Raw genomic sequence first — 9813 nt, 5'->3', positions numbered from 1 at the left:
AAAAATAGGCCTTAAAAGTTCACCATTTTATTTCCGATCACGGATCTGTCAAGTACCGCGATACAACGAGGTCGCAGGCTACTTGTTGGTCCCTGCCTGGCGCTCGGCATTAATGGGTACAACTACGACTGGTCGGCTCGGAGTCAGTATAATGTGTCTGAGTGGTGTATTCATACTTCACTGCGGCATGGTATCTCAGTGGGCTAGCACTATAAAACCAGCTTCAGTCTGGGCTAGTACATGCAGCCGCACATACACATACACACGCATGCACGTCGTCATATGAGCGAAATATTCTAGAGCACGACGTAAAACCCAATTTCACCTCACCTCACCGAACGTAATAGCGACAAATGTCCGCCTGACATGAACTCTGGTTAAGAACATACTGCTTGCCATTGATAGCTAAATAAAACTTTGTATCCAACATAAAATTAATATGGTGCAAACTCCCTTAGGTCTCCTTCACAACAACATACATAATACTTTCTGTTGGAAGCCTAACAACACAATCTAAATGAGATCGTGTACGGCTGCTCAAAACTTCGCGATTTCTGAGTAGCACGATCAAGTGAATATCAAAATGTACATAAACATAACAACAACCGGGTAGTGACTGTAAAGTTAACTTACTGCAACCGGGGTCAGATCGATGATACAGTTCCATTTGTTGCTTCACAATGACATTGTTGTACCGTCCTCAATAAACTCTAAGAAAATATGACGTGAAAGTGTGACGTCATTCCGACGTCCTTTCCCGCGGTAACATTTCGTTCTTCACGAACAACTTTTAAAAAAACATTTAAATAATTAATGCTTTTAAATAGTTGAGAGAATTGTTTTAAGATTGTGACTGTGTTTTGACGAAAATATTTTTGATAAATCAGTTTGAAACCTTATGAACACGTTTAGAAAATGTTATGTGTTAGCTGGGTTACACTGGCCCGCTGTCGGCCCAACGATGCCGATATTATCCGACGGTGCCGACGTCGGGCCGATGATGGCATGCTACCTGGCCCCGATTTCTCGAAACAAACTTAAGTTTTTACTCAAACTTCAAACTGAGTTTGACAATTTGAAACAGCTGAATTTTGAACTCAGCTGCATTTTTTTAATAAAAAAGCCCAAACAACTTAAGTATTCTATTCACCAAACTCAAATTGTCTACTAAATTTGAGTTATATATCGATTTCAGTTCATTCTGGGAAATGCGTTTTCTCAAATTTGAGTAAAAATGCGAACTTAAGTCAAAACTCAGACTTAAGTTTGTTTCGAGAAATCGGAGCCTGGTCTTTGTTCAAATCCTGGTGAAAGGAGCATGCTCGATTGTACCTCACAAGTTGTGAAATGTAAACACTAACGGCTGTTGGAATATTGCTCGACATGAAATGAAAGTATTCTTCCCCACTTGCTCCTTTACGTAACCTCCAGGAAGACTCGTCCTTGTTATGTGCGAAAATACGACAAACCAGTCAGAATGACTGCGGTACTTTGATAAAAAAAAAATCCCCAGTACGTAAATAGGTTATGGCATTATGTGTTTGTTTTAAAAAATTGAAAAATATATAGTTATATTGAAAGAACAAAGAACGTAGCCTCGTGTTTATTTAGTATGGATAATGCCATAGACGTTGAAGAATTCACATACACGCCCGTGCGTTTGTTGACGATCTTGCGCGCTTATTTGGAGATTGTACGTGCGCTTCCAACATTGTTAGGAAATGAAATTATATATCGCTTCGAGTTTCAAAAACAATATATCTGTGGTTAAAGGATTTTAAAAAGGTCTCTTCACATTGGTTTTTTTCGCTCTTAATGAACCCCTGGGTATATATAATATTCACCAAATACAGTTTAAAACGGTAATATTTCATTATACAACTTGTATTAGGAATCTAACACGCACCTCCCACGAAAGCATTTCGCGATCACGCAACATTAATGAGGTAGATGGTCACGTGTTCGCGTGACGTCATACCCGAGAGTCGCTACATCAACACACGGAAAATACAGTGGTACCAAGCCTGTGCGCTTACTGAGGTCTGCCTCTAGTTTAGCAAATAAATCAATCCACGAAGTCAAACCTGGATTTGGATGGCATACTAGATACAGATAATATCACATACATACAACCTTTTCAATTTGAAGTATTTGAAGTATTTCTAGCGGCAAGACCGACAGGAATATTGACGACGATTCCACCAGTTGACAACATACAGCCGTGGAACGACCCCAATCCCGACTATGTTTTGAATAGACCTACTGCAGACTGGTATGCAAATCACTTGCTTATCACATGTTCATGGAAAACTGATTAGATACTGAATTAATTTTTCCGCGGTCACGGTAAAATTTGCAGTCATGATAACGGCAATGTTCAATCAATATGTTGAGCCTGTCTTCTGGTATACATCGGTATGGGAAGGTAAACACTGAAATAAACTCTGTCAAAAAAGAAACGCAACCCCTGTATTTTAGAGATTTTGATCTGAAGTTTTAAGACGACACAGCATTTTTATTATTTAAGACAGAAGTCTGAAATTTGGCAGAATAATAACCAAGATGGGCATGTTTAAAATTGTCATTTCAAAAGTCATCTCACAGACACCAGTTTGTCACCAGGGGGGCGTCTTTCTCAGTATCTCGTATGAGCACCACGAGCTGCAATCACTGCACGGCATCTCCTTGGACAAGAACGGATAAGACGCCGGATTCTTTCCTGGGGAATGGCTCTCCACTCCTCCTGCAGTGCAACGCCGAGCTGTTGCAGCGTCTGTGGCGGCGGCTGACGTTGACGTACGCGTCGACCCAGAGTATCCCCACAGGTGTTCAATAGGGTTGAGGTCTGGTGATTTAGAGGGCTATGGCAAGACATTGACGTTGGAATTCTGCAGAAAGTTCATTGTTGCACGTGCAGTATGAGGCCGGGCAAGGTCTGGTTGAAAAATCTGTGTCTGTTGGTCAATAATCGGGAGAAGGTGAGGCTGTAATACGTGGTTGATGTAACGTTGGGCTGTCAGGTTCCCTTCAACGATCACCAAGTCTGATTTCTGGTTGTATGAGATGGATCCCCAAACCATAACGCTTTCTCCGCCAAATCTTTCCCCCCTGTCGGACGCAGATGGGCGCAAAACGTTCATGACGTCTCCTATACACACGTTTTCTTCCGTCGTGATGTTGCAAAAGAAAACGGGATTCATCAGAAAACCAGATGCGCCTCCAGTTTTGTAAAGTCCATATCCTTACGTTGTTGCACCACCTGAGTCGTCGGCGGAGATGTAGGGGGCGTAGTACAGGTCCAACAACTGGTCTACAGGCACGTAAACCCGCTTCTTTCAGACGGTTCCTAATCGTTTGAGCTGACACTCTCCTCAAACCTGGTATTTGTGTGGCAGTCACGGTTGGTAGGGCATGCCGATTACGCAGGTGATGGACCCGGATGTACCGATCTTGAAGGGGTCGTGATTCTTGGCCTTCCACTTCTCGGGCGATCGTTGGTCAAATTGAAGTTGTTGTAGCGGCTCCAAAGTCGGGATATCGTTGTTTTGTGAACATTTAGGTGCCGTGCAACAGTTCCAAAACTTTCTCCGGCTTGAACACGACCAATGGCGATATTTCGGTCGGCAGCACTCAATCGTGGCATTTTTCACACAGCTTTTCATGCGACAAATGAATGAATATAATACGAAAGCACATGGGCTTTTATACACCCCTACATTAACTGCCATTTTCATGATTTGCATGTGTTTTTTTTGTGCGAAGTCACCATGAGGGTCATTTCATGCGTTGTGACGGAATAAGCAATAAAATACACTTATGCGTACAAATGCAGTTGTTTGGATGGTAATCTTCATTAATTACGTGTATAATTTCAATACATTCGAATAACATTTAGTTTGGAAGCAATAACTTCATTCAAACGAATTTTTCATATCTGAGGACAGGGGTTGCGTTTCTTTTTTGACAGAGTTTAGTTACGTTCGAGGTTCATGATTTTATGAAGGTTATTAAGCTTCAGCTTTATTTCATAAAATGCGTCTTCTGCTAAATTTATCCGTAAAGGTTTTAGTATGGTGATAATCTTTTCCATAAAATATGTGCCGTTATGGAAGTCGATGGGTTTGATCTTATAGAGAAGTACCCTAAATACGTTAGTGTATGTTTTCGGAGAAGTCGGTGTATCGTCTCTGGTATGGTGCATCAAACATCAGTTTTAGTACATTTTCAATTTCCAATTTCCATACACGTGTAAAGCATCGGTTATATGTCGTCATACTTCAGTCATATAAGTCTACAAAATATACTTACAATGTAAAATGATAAAGACCTGTACATGTAACCTCCTTAACAGCTGATAATTGATATAATAAATAAATACAGATGCAAAAAATAGAACTGACAAATCCTTATCTTTCTCTTTAACTGTCAGCTAGTGAAAAAGAAAATTCTTCATTGTGTTCTAGTAGTAATGTGTAAAGTGTGATCAGCCCAAAGAAACCAGCACACAAAAATTAAAGCAAATATTTCATTTGCATACAAACTGTTTATGTCAAAAGAATGAATACAGTGTGTACACCAACATCATGAAGGCAAAGGCTTGCGTGTAAATTAATTGGATGGACTGGTAAAAGCCTAAGACAACAAGATTGCTCTCGAATAACACCATGTGACACAATGGTGACTGAAATTTGGAAACATTTACCATCTGAAGTCCCAGGATTCAAACAGACGAATACAATAGACCTTAAGACATCAGGCACAACTGGTTTCAGTTCACACCCTAGACACATATACATGATTTCATTTTATATTTTGATGTCAGTGAATTCACAAGTTCCTGTTTACTAGTTATAAATGAAAGTGTCTGGCAGAATATCCTGGAAAAATAGGCCTGTTGTGTCCTGCAAGTCTGTAGGAAGGAAACATGTTTCTTCTCTCGAGAATGGCTCTGGGTAGCAATTCCACACCCTCTGTGAATAAATTTTACATTGAATTAGAGACATTTTGTAACACAATTTCACAATATTTTGTTTTGGCAACCATAATAATAACTTTCTTTGAAATCTGCTCTAAAAAAGTAAGTACTTTTGTCTTAACAAATGCTGAGAGGGAAAATAGATATGAGGATTAAAAATCAGTGTCTTTGCAAACAAGACTAACTCATTAGTTAGGGGAAAGGATGTTCACACGAAAATGTGTCCGAGCGATGGGACCCTGGCCGAGATATGAAAACCTGTCGCGTGTCCGGATTAGACATCATATGCCTACCTGAAGTATCACCAACAGTGATAGAGAGGTCGACACCCACAGATGGTGACCTGACACCTAAAACGGACGTTCTAATTCGAAAAGCTGACTCTGCTTCAACGAAGGTCGACATTCAACAAGCCCAGGAGGATGATACGAATCTGGCTGTCATTCTGCAGTATCTGAAGACAAACGAGGAGCCTTCAGACGACATACTATTCTTGAGTAGCCCAACAAGCAAGAACTATGCTTTATCGTCTGACAAACGACACTGGAGGTGAATCATTGGTAGCTGTTCAAAGGAGCCTCAGAAAAGAACTACTCCACTTGTATCATGCCATCCCATAATCTGGTCACGCTGGTATTTCGCGTACCAAGGCTAAGATCAAGCAGAAGTACTACTGGCATGGTATGCCAATGGATGTAGCAGCTTAAGTCAACACGTGTGGAGTTTGTTGTAAGTACAAGAAGGGAGCTAGAAAGCCCCGTCATCTGCTCACAAACTACCATGCGGGCGCCCCACTTGAACGAGTCCACATTGATTTACCAAAATCCAAGGAAGATAATGAGCACATATTAATGATTGTGGACCAATTTACAAAGTGGGTTGAATGCATTCCCCTCCAATCACAAACTGCCGAAGTTACCGCTCGAGCAGTGATTGATCAATTCTACATCCCGCTTTGGATACCCATATCAATTGTTCGGTGATCAAGGAAGGAATTTTGAAAGTCATTTGTTCGCAGCAGTTTGTAAGGTCCTAGGCATTCATAAAAATAGGACAACCCCTTACTGACCTTCCTCAAACGGCAAAGTGGAACGCTTTAACCGTACTGTCATGGATTGTGTGAGGTGTAACGTCCGGGATTCTCAAGACACATGGGATGAACACCTACCCCAGCTGGCCAGTTCAATGAGACCGTGTGTCAACAGAAACACCGGATTTACACCCAACAGTATGATGTTGGGACGGGAAGTTAACCACCCAGCGGACTTGATGTACAGGCCGCAGCCTCTTCAGGGAACCAATCCACACGAGTATATCCGGGATCTGCAAGAATCAGAGCTGGCCCGAGAAAATCTCAGGACTACCCAAGCTCGGATGAAGAGGGATTTGAAGATCCTAACAAAGGAGTACAAGGTTGGCGACCTAGTTCTCACCTTGGACACAGCAGTCGTCAAGGGGAAGAATCGAAAGCTCAGTGCTCCTTGGAAGGGTCCTCACGTAGTAACTGAGACGCTATCTTCCTCTCTCTACCGAATCAAGATGAAAATGACAACGGTGGGAGCTAACCACTATCGACTGAAACTATTTCAGGGCGATGAAATCCTACGGTGGGTTTTCCGTTAATGCCATAGGGAGCTAGGGATACATCTGCCCAACCGAGATGTTCCGGTAGTAGATCCTGAAACCAATGACGGTGACGACCAAATCTACTGTATTTGCCACCAACCGTATGATGGCAGGTTCATGATTGGATGTGACGGATGCGACACCTGGTACCACGACTCGTGCGTCGGCATAAGCGAGAGTAACACTCGCGGGATTGATGAATATTTCTGTGATGCTTGTAAACTCGTCAGTAATTCCAACGTCTGGCGGGTTGCGGTTTCGGCTCTGTGTGGCGCCAGCTGTGGCATGTGACCTATAATCATGTTTATTGTGGTTCAAGGTAATACAGCATTGAAGGGACACCCTCCAAGATACCTGTTGGAGTCAGGGAATCAGAGCTCTCGAAGAAATTCCTCGTCGCGACTGTCCGAGCCCCAGCATTTCCATCAACACCCTCAGTGTGATCAGCGTGATCATCAAAGCCTTCCGCGGCGCCGTCAGTAGGACATCGTTGTATGATGACCTCTTCAAATCTATACTGTAAGTGTAACTGATATAGGGTTTTATTTCATGTAATTTATTGATACCTACTTGGGTGTCCCACTTCTTCTGCATCAGATCTGCATGTAGGTTCTAATGTTAGCTGGCCGTTTGCCTCAATTAATATCCAACTTTTTAAATGACTGACAATTTCAAGTCCGAGTGGGTTCAACCCTGTGAGACCATTACAATCAGGATCAGGGTGTCCCACAAGGTAGTATTTTGTCTGTCACATTGTTTAGTATCAAGATCAACAGTTTATCCAAGGATTTAAATGATTCAATCGATGGATCACTTTTTGTGGATGATTTTAATATTTTTGTCGTGGTAAAAATATGCATACTATTGAACAGCAACTGCAGTTATGTTTAAACAAAATAATTAAATGGTGTCTTGAAAACGGCTTTAAATTTTCTAAATCCAAAACTAATTGTATACATTTCTGCCGTAAATAAAAACCGCATAAAGAACCTGAACTATCTCTAAATGACACATCCATCAAAGTTGTGAAGGAGGCCAAGTTCTTTTTTTTTTTATTCATGACATATAATATACATTGCTGGTTATGAAAAAAAACATATAAACAAAAATATAAGCGTACAATCGCAAATCAAAAGTGCAATATTTTGTACTTTTTTTTTCAGACGGGAGGAGTTTGAAAAGAGAAGGATAGCGGTATAGACACAGGGTGCAGAAAGGTTTTACTCACAAGGGAACAAAGAATTCCATTTCATACGAAATTTTTCATCCTTTTCTCCGAAAATATGTTCTTCTAGTTTGAAATGGTATTTTATGAAATATATAAGTTGGTTGATATTTAATTCCGTAAAGTCATATCTTGTTTTGTTAATATATTTCTTGATAATGATAAACAGATGGTTAATAAGGACAGGTGCCTCCGGGTCTCCCAGCAGGAAATGTTCAACATTTATACTTATATTACAGCTAGTTTTGTATCGATACCACTCAACAAATGTTGAGAGAAGGTGTTTTGTTTTTTCACAGAAATAAAATAAATGTTCTAAAGTTTCTATTTCTTTGTTGCAGAGGGTACAGGCATTATCATCACTGATACCTATCTTAAACAAAAATGACTTAGTTGTAACTATTCGATGAATCAGTTTATACTGAAAATTCCTGGCTTTATTTTCTATGGTAATTTTATTTATCAGTGCAAAACAGTCACAAAGATAGTCATCTGCTAGAGTAATATTAAGTTTGGTTTCCCATTTCCGCTGAAGATTATAGAGAGAGCTTCCTTGACTTTCACATAGCTGAGTATATATGAATTTACAGTTAGCTGACTTGAGTATTTGTGTGAGAGTATTACACTGAGTGTTTACTGATTCTATCTTTTGATTTGTGTCTCTGATGGCATTGATCCAGTGTTTGGGTATATATTTAAAACATCTGAAATAAAGGAGATATGTTTCTTTAAGGTTAAATTCTTCTTTAAGCGTATCATAGGACTTGAACTCACCGTTGTTCGAGACAATGTCTTTCATATATTTCATGCCTTTTTTTATCCATGAGACGAACAACCCAATATCGGTAACAGGTACAAAATTAAGAAGTGGCAAGCACATAAAATCTTCAACACTTTCACTAATTTTAGAATGGATACATGCATAGCATGAAACAACATAAAATAAATGCCGTAAATAAAAAACCGCATAAAGAACCTGAACTATCTCTAAATGGCACATCCATTAGTTGTGAAGGAGGCCAAGTTCTTTGGTATTATTTTTGACTCACACTTAACGTTTCTACGACATTAAATCCCTTAAAATTAAATGCCTGAAAGCCCTTGACTTGAAAGTCGTTTCCAATTCTAAGTGGGGAGGGGGGGATCAAACTACCCTCCTACATCTATATCGATCACTGGTACGTTCCAAACTTGATTATGGTTCAATCGTTTATGGTGGAGCCTGCAAAAGCAACCTAAAATTATTAGATTCTGTCCACCACCAAAGTCTAAGACTTTGTCTTGGGTCCTTTAGAACCTGTCCTGTTGACAGTCTCTACCTCGAGGCCGATGAGCCATCTCTTACACAACCCCGTATAAAATTATCCTTGCAGTATGTAACAAAACTATATTCTAATGAGTAAAATCTTGCATTTAACTGTGTTTTTAATCCTCTTTATGAGGATCTATACAATAAAACGTCTTCTCTTGTTCCACCTCTGGGACTAAGAGTCAAACTTTGCCTTTCTGCTGCTGGCAGATTTAGGTAAAAAATATATCTCCTTCCCGTTTGCTTTCTTCTCCTCCTTGGCAATTGGTTTGGCCACACGTTGACCTAACATTAACCACATTTAAAAAATCAGAAACTAATGAATTACAGCATAAACAAGAATTTAGTCAATTACAAAATAAATATAATACATACAAATCCTTATTTACAGATGGGTCCTAGGATGGTGGCGCAGTAGCTTGTGCCACTGTCATTGGCTCCAAAACATATCTTCTAGATTGCCTGAAACAGCTCTATTTTCACAGCAGAAGCAAACGCAATACTAACAGCTCTTAAATATATTACTAGACACCCTAAATACAAACAATACATACTCTTTTCCGATTCTCTTTCTTGCCTTCGGGCTATCAAAAATCTTTCTTCAAAGCATCCACTTGTAATCGAAATTATTGAATTATATAATGATCTTGCTACTGGCCAATACGACGTCGTCTTCTG

The sequence above is a fragment of the Haliotis rubra genome, unplaced genomic scaffold (assembly GCF_003918875.1).
Source record: "Haliotis rubra isolate DU_JTF1 unplaced genomic scaffold, ASM391887v1 Scf1824, whole genome shotgun sequence".
NCBI classification, from domain to species: domain Eukaryota; kingdom Metazoa; phylum Mollusca; class Gastropoda; order Lepetellida; family Haliotidae; genus Haliotis; species Haliotis rubra.
The sequence above is the reverse complement of the archived record's forward strand: the minus strand, read 5'-3'. Positions refer to the sequence as shown.